The sequence below is a fragment of the Acomys russatus genome, chromosome 1 (assembly GCF_903995435.1).
Source record: "Acomys russatus chromosome 1, mAcoRus1.1, whole genome shotgun sequence".
Lineage (NCBI taxonomy): Eukaryota > Metazoa > Chordata > Mammalia > Rodentia > Muridae > Acomys > Acomys russatus.
In genome coordinates, this window is record NC_067137.1 from 46,807,199 (window position 1) to 46,819,512 (window position 12,314).

At 38.5% G+C, this 12,314-nt stretch overlaps 1 pseudogene; it reads right to left on the reverse strand.

The window, feature by feature from the left end:
* Window positions 1-11,328: 11,328 nt before the first annotated feature.
* LOC127207445 (40S ribosomal protein SA-like) lies at window positions 11,329-12,021 on the reverse strand (annotated as a pseudogene).
* Window positions 12,022-12,314: the final 293 nt, after the last annotated feature.

Below are 12,314 nucleotides of genomic sequence, written 5' to 3' on the forward strand. Positions count from 1 at the left end.
CTAAGGCTCAGGGAACATGACAGAATAGGGGGCACAAAGATTTTAAGACCCAGGGGCCCAATCAGTTTACTGTGAGAGTGTGTCCCTTGCAAATGACATGGAAACTAAACCTATAGTAGTTCTGCAACATAGCTGCCTAAACAAGACCTGAACATTGACAATACCAACAGACACGCTAATGAAGAAGAGGAAGTATTACTGGTTCCTGCCCCTAGGCAAAGAACTGCTGAGAGGGAAAATTTTAGTATCTCCCAGGAAGGAGTTCTTGTAAATGATCCAATAAAATGTTGTCAGCTTTGAAATCACACACATGCAAGCAACACTAAACACTGAACAGACTCAGTAGGTTGAATTTATATAGTTATGCATACATGTATTTATTTATATAACAACAATAATCAGAGAAAAAGTAGTCATCAATTTAAGAGTGAATGAGAGGGTTGAGAGGGTTTGGAGAAAGAAAGGGAAGTGTTGCAATTATATTTAATTAATATGTTTATATGTAAATATATATATCCCTAATGGCCAATATTGATCATCAACATAACAGAATTTAGGATCACCTAAAAGACAAGCTTCCTGGGACCCTTTTTCTATGAGGAATAATAAAGATTATGTTAGCTACTGGCCATGGTTTATCTTGATTGGGTTACAAGAGATCAAAAGACATGTTGATGGTGGGTAGCACCATTCCACGGGCTGGAGGTCAGAGACTGAATTAAACAGGAGAAAGCAAGCCAAGCACAGGCATTCATCTTTCTGTCCTGACTATACACACAACAGTGCCACCTTTAGCTCCCGAGTCAGGATGTCCTCACCATGATTGACTGCATCTTGGATAGGTGAGCCAAGATAAACCGGTCTCCCTTATGTTGCTTTTATCAGGGTATTTCATCCTAGCAAAGTGATGTAACTAAGTCAATAACCTTGAAAACTCAAAATAAAATATCTTTGTAATTAAAATTTAAAAGAATTGAAGGCACCTTTTAAATGTAAGACACTGGGTTCCTTTTCAATGTAAAATACATTTATTAGCAAAGGTGTTTCACTCAATAGCATAGAAAATCATTTATATAAAATTTATGTTTTATTTTGACTTTTATAAATTTTAGAAAGTGTTTATGCCTTGTTTTTACTTTAGGGAAAACTAACCCAGCGTTTCTATATAAAGTTGAAACATGCTTTGTATCAAAATATGCATATTGAAATTAGTCTTTGCACCTGGAATCTTATTCTCGAAGGTTTGTTCTCTGTGAATTAGATGATATTTGTTTTTCAGTGATAATTATTTAAAAATATGTATTTCTAGCTTTTTTTTTTATTTCAAGGAGGAAAAGGAGAACCAATGTATTTCAGAGTCGGCAGATTTATTGTAAAGAATTTCTATGCATTTCACATTCATCACCACAAGGTGGAGTATTGCTTTAAACATGGACTTCATTCTACACTGCATGAATAGCTAGATTAATTCAACTATGAAAGTGAGTAGTCAAAGTTCTGGTGATGGTTGGATAACTATTGAAATCTTAATCACTATAGGACTTAATGTAGCTATTAGTTGTGAAAATTAAGGATAGTAAATACACTTTTTATTCAGTGGACTGACATAGAAAAAGAGCAGATTATTATGATCACAAGGATGGCTTAGGCGCATAAAGTGGCATTGAGCCTTCACAGTATTGTGTAGGTTTTTTTCCTCCAAAGGCAGGAGTCATGACATGCCTACAGTTTTAATTATTTGTATTTTCACATATTTAGTAATTATGATAATGTACAATGTGTGTTGAAAAATACTGAATTCCATTGAGTTATTTTGAGAATATGATTTTTCCTTGAATTAATTAATTGATTATTATTATTATTATTATATAGATTTATTTGTTCTCATTTTATGTGTATGAGTGTTTTGCTTGCACGTATGTCTGTGCATTACATGTGTGCTTGGTGCCCAAGAATATCAGAAGAGGCCACTGGAGTTTAAGATGATTGTGAGCTGCAGGAATTAAACCTAGATACTTTAAAAAAAAGATTTATTTATTTATTATGTATACAATGCTCTGTCTGAATGTACATCTGCATGCCAGAAGAGGGCCTGCATTACATTATAGATGGTTATGAGCCACTGTGTGGTTGCTGGGAATTGAACTCAGGACCTTTGGAAGAACAGTTGGTGCTCTTAACCTCTGAGCCATCTCTCCAGTCCAAACCTAAATACTTCGAGCAGCAGCTCTTAACTGCTGAGCTATCTCTAGCTACTTGAGTTGCTTTAAAATCATTTTGTTGCCAGTTAAATGTGTCCACTTATTTGTAGTCAATTCATATTCATGAGTCTGAGCTTAGCTAAGAGCAAAGATGTTATGATATTATTTTAATCATGCAATGTATAAGTTTATTCATTCATCTGTTTATTTTTTGAGATAGTAGTTTGCTATGTATCCTAGACTGGACTTGTGTTTCTCATCCCTTATTGCTTTTAAATTACATGTATTATCTATAGACCCGGCTAGCAATCAGTCAAGACACAGACACTTGTGTTATTTTAAAATAGCCTTAGTTAATTTGGGGCAGGGCAGATATCAACCCTCTATACTATCTCCCATATCTCACTGCCTCAATCCCATGCCATCTGCTTCTAATAATTTCTATCAAGCTACCTCCCATCTATAATCCCAAATACTTGCTCATGTTTTTCATCTGGGCAGGATTCTCCATCTATGCCGGCCATGTGCTTCTCCTCCACCTAACCCATGGCGGCCTCCTCTCTTCCCTTCAGGTCTCTCTCCTTTCTCCTCGTGGTGGTCTCTCTTTTTCTTCTTTCCCAGGATTCCTCTCTCTCTCTCTCTAAGCCCCATCTATCTCTTTTGCCTTGCCCAGGTGGGGTGGCGTTTTATTAAGCAAAAGTCTCAGAGACAGCAAGTAGTAATTAGCATCACAATACATCAGACCATCCCCCCCCCCCAACAATCCCTCTACATAATCCTCTGGAGTCCTACAGCATTAGACCTTGGCCACTCTGTCCAGCAGAAAGGCTTTTGTTGCAATGCTGGGTCTGAACCTAGGACCCTGTATATCCTAGACAAGTGCATTGTACTGGTTACTAATTTTTGTTGGTGTGACAAAATATGTGACAAAGACAACGTATCGAAATGGAAGAAAAAGCTTTATATCTGGCTCATGGCTTGAGGATGCATTGTGGTGGGGAAGGTGTGTTGACAGAAGCATGATTCATCTGGGTTGCATCCATAGTCAGGAAGCAGGAAGCAAGTGGTGAATGCCCTTGCTCAGCTTATTAACGTTTGATGCCAGTCACACTTAGGGTTCCTCGCATCTCTGTTAACCCTATGTAGGAACTCCCTTGCAGACACACCCAAAGGCTTGTCTCTTTGGTGGTTCTAGAGCCTGACAAGCTGAAAGTCAGCAGACATGCACTCTGTCACTAAGCGGAAGAATTAACCCCAGTTGTGCTTATAATAATCCAGAACAGGTACAAATTATCTTCCCAGAACCTAACGATTTGTGAGACATCTTGTGGACTGACAGTCATAATACTACAAACACACAATATCTCTGCCTGACTGTCCTTGCCACCCAGAAGAACAGTGGCACAGGTTATGATTGAACAGCAATGTGAATATGACTCAAACACTCACCAGTTGTGTTTGAGACTAACGAACACGAAATTGAACAGTATTTGGTGATCCACATCACACTTCTAGGACAGAACACTGAAACATGTGAAGTGCTGTGTGCACATGACTTAGATCAAAAACATTTCAGATAACTCTACATCTATCCAGCCAGTTACCACCTTCTAACTCGGAGCACCCAAGGGAAGCATCTCAAAAGAAAATGAATACTTTTCCACAGCATCCTGTCTAGATGTGGAGATTAAGGTTAGGTAAAGGGGGATGACAATTTAAATAAAAAAAAAAAAAAAAAGATAACACTGAAAGCCATTATCGTAGAATCAAAGAGTGCTTGGTGTTTTCTTGTCAAAATAATTTTTTAAAAGTTATTTTTATTTCTCTGTGTGTTTCACCTTTGTATATGGACAAGCATCATGTGCATGCCTGGTGCCCACGGAGGTCTGAGGAGAGCTACTGTTTGGGTGCTGAGAACCAGACCTGGGTTCTCTGTAAGAGCAACAAGCACTCTTTAACAGTGGTACCATCTCTCCAGCCCCTGTTATAATTATTGTGTAATAATAAACTAAACATTTAAGTCTTAGTGAAAAACTCAATTTTTATTAAAGTGAATTTACATCACATACATACAATCATTTTAAAGTCTATAATGTAGTAGCCTTTAACACAGTCAAAATGTTGTACAACCTTGGTGGCTCTGAGTTTAAAATTTTTATCACCCTACAAGAACATTTGGTAGTCATCAAGTTATAGCTCTCTATGTTCCATTCCTTATTTTTTTTTCTTCCTCTCAGCCCTTTAACCACAAATTTACCTTCTGTATTTAGACATTTGTCTAGACCAGATGCTTCCTTTGCCAAGACGTTAAGAAATATGTGACCTTTTGTATCTGGCTTCTTCGTTTAGTCTGTTTCCAGGGTCTTTTTCATGTTGCAGTATGCACCTGAATTTCATTCCTTCTTAAAGCCGAGCAATAGCCCACTCTATGTATATATTTCTGTTTATCCATTCATCTGCCAGGGCACTTGGATTGCTTCCACCTTGTGGCGGTTTGAATAAGAATGGCCCCCATAGACTCATACTTGAATATTTAGGGAGTAGCACTCTTAGAAGGCGTGGCCTTGTTGGTGAAAGTATGTCACTGGGGATGGCCTTTAGGGTTTTAGGAGCCCAATCCAGGCCCAGTAGCATTCTCCAGATGTAAAACTCTGAGCTCCTTCTCCAGCACCATGTCTGCCTGAATGCCACCAGTATCCTGCCATGATGATAGTGGACTAAACCTCTGAACTGTAAGCCAGCCCCAATTAAATGTTGTTTATAAGAGTTGCTATGGCTATGGTCTCTCTTCACAGCAATAGAAATCTTAGGGCACACCTGTAGCAAATATTGGTGTGACAGAACTCATCAATTCTTTTGCTATACATCTCCAGCTGAATCAAATGCTAATTCTGTTTAGATTCTTAACCTATGTCAATTCTGACATAGATTCTGTCATTCTTTTGTTCAGTAAATGTATCATTAAAAATCTCATTATCAGTAAACAAGAACTACAAACTTTCTACCCCCTTGTTAATACTTTTGTCCTTATCAGCAGAATCATAACTTGTTATCATATGTGAAGTTATTCATGTTTGTGCTTCTGCAATGACTGACAATGATGAACATCTCATGTTAGTGCTCGCTGGCATTTCTTCCTGGAGAAACATGGGTTCAAGATCTTTTACTACTTTTCATAACAGTATTTGTCTTTTTAAAAAAATAGACTGGTTTTCTTTACACCTAAATGTTAAAGCACTATCATATAGTGTTTACTCTAATTCTGGAGATTGCCTTTTGATTTTCCTGATAATACCATTTGATATAAATAGGGATTAATTAAAAACTTCTTTTTGTTTTTTTGGTACAAGGTCTCTCTATGTAGCTTGGCTGGCCTGGCACTCCTCCAGTAGACTACACTGGCTTCAAACTCATAAAGATCCCTTGATGCTGCCTCTAGAGTGATGCGATTAAAGATGTGTGATGTCATGCCAAGTGAACTAGTGGTTTAACTTTTATGAAGTCAAATTTCCCTCATTTTTCATTTTTGCTATTAATATAAAGTCTAAGATACTGCCTGGCAAATATAATGCCACTGAGAACTAGCATAAGAGTGATGCCTTTTTCTGATAGTTTTATTGTTTGGGTCTTACACTTGAGCTCTTGTTCTATTACATTTATCTTTACCCAAGAATAAAAAAGAACATTCTCTTGATGTGATGTTTGAGTGTCCCTGCGCTGTTTTTCCTAGATCAGTGGTACTCAATCTGTGGGTTGCAACCCTTTTGGGGATTACATATCAGATATTCTGCACATCAGATACTTATATTACAAATCATAATAGTATCAAAATTACAGTTATGAAGTATCAGTGAAACAGGTCTATGGTTGGGGGTCACCACAACATGGGGAACTGCATTAAAGAGGTGCAGCATTAGGAAGAGGAGGTTGAGAACCACTGCACTAGATTGTATTGGGGTGTCTGTGGAAAACCAACTGTTCATTGAAATGAATAGAATTTCAGGACTTTTAATTCTGATCCACTGGTCTATAATTGTATCAATTGTGTAGATCAGTTCTATAATTTATAAACTGTGCATTATATATATTATATGTATATATTATGCTAGTTAGTTTTTTTTTTGTTTTTTGTTTTGGTCTACTTGACTCAAGCTGAGTCATCTGGGAATAGAAAACCTCAGCTGAGGACTTGTGTCTGTCAGATCACCTGTAGGCAAGCCTGTGGGGCATTTTCTTAATTGATTATTATTGAGGGAGCACCCAGCCCACCTTGCATGGTACCACCCCTGGTCAGGTGATCCTGGTATGTCTAAGGAAGCAATCTGAGCAAGCCACAGGGAGCAAGCTAGTAAGCAGCATCCCCCATGGCTTCTGCTTCAGTTCCTGACTTGAGTCCTGTGCCCTGATTTCCCTCAGTGATGGAGTGTGACTTGAGAATTTTAAGAAGAAATAAACCTTTTTCTCATGAGTTGCCTTCGGTCATGGTGTTTTATCATTGCAATAAAAAGCAAACAAGTGTGTGTGTGTGTGTGTGTGTGTGTGTGTGTGTGTGTGTGTGTGTTTTACTGAAAAATATTTGTTCATATATGTTCCGTCATGTATGCACAATTTCTACTGTAAAAACATGAACTACAACAGTACTTCTGTTAAAACTAATGAATGTATGTATTATTTTCCCCTAACACCCATAATTTGTAGAAGGGTCTAATCTTTTTTTAAAAAAATATATTCTACTGTTTTTGGCAGATAATGGCATGAACCTACCACTTTAGTATAATAGAGAATATTTTCACTGTCCTCAACATATTCTATGTTCTGCTTATTTATGTTAATTAGTTTATTATAGCTGTGACAACATACATCAAAAAGCAACTTAGGGGAAAAGTTTGGCTCGTATTTCCACAGTTTCAGCTCATCCAAGTGAGGAGGGACTAGCAGAGCTGAGGCGATCACTTTGTTGTCAACAGAAAGAGGAGAGGAAGGGAAATGGAGAGATTGGCTATTACAATTACAATTCCTGACTTTCTCCTTCCCCATTTTTCATTCTGTGCTGGTGCCCAACCTATGCGATGGTGCCTTGAATATTCATGGTGGGTTTCCTCCCTCAGTTAACTATCTCTGGACAAGCCTGCTCAGACACATCCAGAGATGGGCTATAATGAACTCCTAAGCATTTCTCAATGCAGCTATGTTGACACTCAAGATTAACCATTATAATATTATTGATCTTTTCTTACTCAATAAAAATTAGGCTTATTTTACTGTTTGTATGCTTCTATTTTTTATGAAGACATGTATTTAGAATCATATGTTATATAGAACTTAAAGTCATGTCTTCTTCCATGTCATTGTATGCATATATGTTTATTTCATGTGGCTTGGGGCTGCTTTCTGTTTTTTTTTAATTGTTGAATTTTATACTGTTATTTGGATACATTACAATTTCTATCTACTAAAGCACATCCTTGTTTATGACATTTAAAAATCTGTTGTTTTTTTACTGTTAGTGTTCAAGAATTTCTGCATATGATAGATAAGAGGTTTTGAATTTTTATTTATTTTTTATTCTTAAGAGTTTAAAAAAATAGATATTGTGTGCTAGATATAAAATGTTCCCACAGAGTTATTTATTGAAGGCTTTCTGTTGGCACTATTTTGGAAGCTGAAGATACATTAAAAGTCAGAGACAACTGTAAGTAATAGGATGCTTTGTTGCTGGCCTTTCTCCCTCTCTTTCCTTTATACCATGTGGTAAGCTGCATTTCTCTCCGATGTGCTCCTCGACATATGCTCGCCCCACCACACAGCCTCACAGCAATGGAGGTAGACATGGATTGAAGCCTTTGAATCCGTGAGCCAAACCACACCTTGCCTTCTTTCACTTTTTGGAGGCAATTTTCAGTGACGGAAAATCTGACTAAAATAGATGTGGTCTTTGCAAACAATTTGTAAATGGTCTTCTCATTACGCCCTTTGTGGGGCAAAATCTTTTTTATTTTAATAAAGTCCACCTTATTTTTTTCTTCATTAATTGTGTCTTCCATGCATCTAAAACAGCATGATCACTTCCCAAATGTTTTCTGCCCTCTTACCTCTTAAGAATTCTATCTCTTTCAGAACAATATTTATGTGAGTCTACCATTCTGCCTTTTCTAATATTTTACTAAGACTTCATTAATAAATCAGAGTGTGTGTGTGTGTGTGTGTGTGTGTGTGTGTGTATGTGTGTGTGTGTGTGTTTGTGTGTGTGTGTGTGCGCACGCGCGCGCACATGCCATTATGGATTTGGATGTCCTTGGTCCACTACTTCTTGATACCACCTTTAAAACAAGATGGTGGGATTTGACTTCCTTGACCTTATATATCAAATGTGGAATAACTGACTTATTGATAATTTTTTCTTTCAATTTATGAGCGTATGACATCTCTCCATTATTTAGTCATTTGATTTCTGTCATCAGTGTTTTATAGAGTTCTCTTATAAGTTTGTACACATCTTGATAGAGTTCTATTTTTTTTTAATTGGGGAATCTGCTACTATGACTAGTAATATATTTTCAATTTCAAAATTTCTTGTTTCATGTTGGTGTATGAGAATGATTCAAGTTTAACTATTATGGATGCTGTGACTTGCATATTTGCAGGTACTCCTCATCAAAGGAGGGTCTTTCATATATTCCTGTTTTATAAGAGTGCTTACCATGAACTGATGGTAAATTAGTGCAGAATGACTTTTCTGCATCTATGATTTTGATCATGAGATTTTTCTTCTTCAGATAATCAACATGCTGGGTTAAGCTGAGTTTGAAATGGCAAACGAATACTGCAAATGTAGGTTGAATTACACTTGATCATTATGTGTAAGGGATGGCTGTCTCCTAGAGTGGATGGGGCCTTTTGCCTGAGGCCCAGGCACGGAGAGAGCTGGGAGGACAACAGTGTGGCTTGCACACCTGCCTTCACTTCTTGCTCGTGAGTGCATCCACCTCTACACTGCTCCCTTCCGTTCTTCACTGGCATCAGACATCCTCATCTGTTGCTTCCTGATTGTGGATGCAGTGCAACCAGCTGCCTCATGCTCTGCTACCAAGTGTTCCCCACTGTGATAAAGTGTAATCACAAACTGAGAGACAAAAATAAACCTGCCCTCCCTTAAGTTGCTTCTGTCAGATATTCTGTCACAGAGATGAGAAAAAAATTATCTATCTATCTATCTACCATCTATCTATATATCTATCATTACTACAAAACTCATCATTTTGTAAAAATATATGTGTAATAAATTTTGGAGGAAGAAAGTTAAAGATTACTCTCCCCATTTTATTAATAAGTGAATAAGTAATGAAAGCATAGTGACTCCGCTGCATTTATATGTGTGGAGAGTGGCAGAGCTGAGGCTGAAGGCAAATCTGTCTGATAACGGGGGTGGGGTAAAGGGTAAGTGAATATTTGTCAAGTAGATGGGGCTTGACTATGGGAGACGTTGGACAGTTTTTTCAAGGTGTATGTTGTACCCAGATATTGAGGGCATTTGATAATTTGAAAAAGTCTACAAATATCTCTAGTCAGAGAAGTGATGTGATTGTGGGGATATATGAGAAAGGTAATAGTAGTGTTATTACAGGAGCAATGAAAAGGAACATTAAGGACAGCAATTCCCGAGGATAATTTTCTCAGTTTCTAAGTGACTCAATGTCTAGGCTAAGGAGTAACAGAAGAAAATGAAAGAACAGTAACGTAGGTATAGTTCACATAGCTCACTTCAATAAACTTACTAAATCTTACCAAAGCACCTAAATGTATGTGATATATTCTAAGGACCAGAGAAACAAGAGACTTGGGAAATAGCCTGCAAAGAAGTAAACCTGGTCGACATTTAACTTTGAGAATCCATGGAATCAATGTCATCGTAATAACGGCCAATAAAGTCTGAAGACTGACTGAACATAGCAGGAACCAGCAGTTTTATGATGGTTTTTAAATCTTAAATTCTAGAACCTTAAGCCTGAATATTAGTGTCATTGTTAAACACAGCGCAATGGTGCACACACTGCATAAGTAAAGACTGAGGGAGGCAAGAGCCATTAACACCTTGCCCGATGCTGCAGACCTCTCACCACTGAAGTCTGAGGCAGCATGCATCAGTCTGGTCTGCATAGCAGGGACTGCTCTCTTCAAAACAATGCCTCAGGAAATGCTTTCACACATTGAGCCATTTCAAGGCTCCAAAAGTCATTTGAATTATTTTAATTATTATAAAAAATCTACTAGTGTTTTAAATTTCTGTCATGTAAACTTAAGATGTATAAAAACACTGAAGAAAGTGCACTGAAAAATACCTACATGTTACAAAGTACGCAACAGGTACAACTGAAAATGCAGTTCTTAGTTTGTATATAAGTGAGGAGATGAAACTGTGAAATTTAAAGTAATTAACACAAAGAAATTTAGAGTAATCAGCATAAGTTACTATGTGTCTACCCAAAAGGGCTAATTGGGAAAAGAGAGAAGATTCAGTATTTGAAAAGGCGAGGGTGTTCTCCATAATTATTGAAATGACTGAATCCCTTCAAAGCCAGCTTTCATATTCTAGAAGATGACTGACATTTTGTAATTTTCACATACCTTCCTCATTATCTTCCCCTTTAAGAGTTAAGGCATTTTGCTTATAATATTTTTACATTATAGCAACATATTTTTATTTTTATTGTCATCATTTGAAGATAAGATGAAGTCAAGGTATGAATTTGCCTTGCCATATCTAAAGCACTATAAATATATCAGTTCACAAATCCTTATTTTTACTTTGCTCTCCAATTCTCTGTCTGTCTGTCTGTCTGCCCCACTCCCCTCTCTCCTTCTCTCTCTTTGACAGCTTTTAGGGACTGTATTTCCCTTCTACCCTTTCTCCTTGGCTCAGGTGTCTCCAGAGAAGCTTAGGCTCACTCCTGGTGGCGCCAACCAATTTGGTGGACAGCGCTGTGGGAACTGCTGACTAGTGGCCAGCTGGACACTTCAGTCTTCAGCAGAGAACTGTTGGGTGGGTACATAGGGTGCCTGCACACCCCCAGACCAGTTTGTTACCTCTGGCTTAGCTGCAGTGAACTCCGGAGCTGGCACCATCCATTTACCTTCTGTGGACATAGCCGTGGAATTCTTCTGTGGACATAGCCTTTTCGGCAGCAGCTTACACCTCTTTCTCAACTTCCTCTGGGTCTCTGTAGAAGTAGTGATCAGGCATAATCTTCCACAGTGTTCATAAGAGACAGTACCACACATGCGGAATACTTTCAGGGGCAGCACATCAGACCCACTGAGTGAGCTCCCTTGTTGCATGGGATGGCAGTGTCCACACAGAGCAGAGGAAAGTCTGTGTTACACAGAGCAGCGATGGGCAGGTTGACATAAGACGCCTCTGTGAGGGGCTGGTGGCCAGCCCTGGGATCAATCACTGCTAGAGGCCATGACTCCCTGAAGGCTGCTTGGATCTGGTTAGTGAAGGTCCCAGGTGTGAAGGGACCAGCAGTGGAAGTAGTTCCAATGGCGGCAGCGAACTTCAGCTTGGCTCACTGACCAATGTTCCTGGAGGAGATGACGCTGACATCAGCAGGGTTCTCAGTGGCAACAATAGCCTGAGCTGCAAGCAACAGCTTTCCTCGGGTCCTCTTCAGATTTGTGATGTAGATACCGTCACTCTTTCTTTTTTAGATGCACGACTCCATCTGAAGTCAGGCTTGCTGTCTTCTAAGTGGGTTCATGTGGCAAGGAATTTGAGGACATTCTCTTTCTTCATTGGTTGGATGTCAAGGGCCCTGGACATTGTTTAAGTTTCCCTTTAAATTCCCACAGGAATCAAGAACAACAGTGCCATATGGGCCTGTCCCTGGGCAGCAGGGAAAGCTCCAATTCTTTTCTAAGTCAAAGCATCTTTGGATTACCTCAGTAGTCACTATGTTCAGGTCGTAGACTGTTTTTATTAATCCCAATAAATGTGTCCTTTGCTCACTGTTACGTTTCTCTGTGTAAAATAAAAACCGAGGACACTAGTTAGAAGAGGGGAAGGGAGAAAGGGGAAGGCAATGAGGAAGGCTAATATCAGAAATATCATGATGT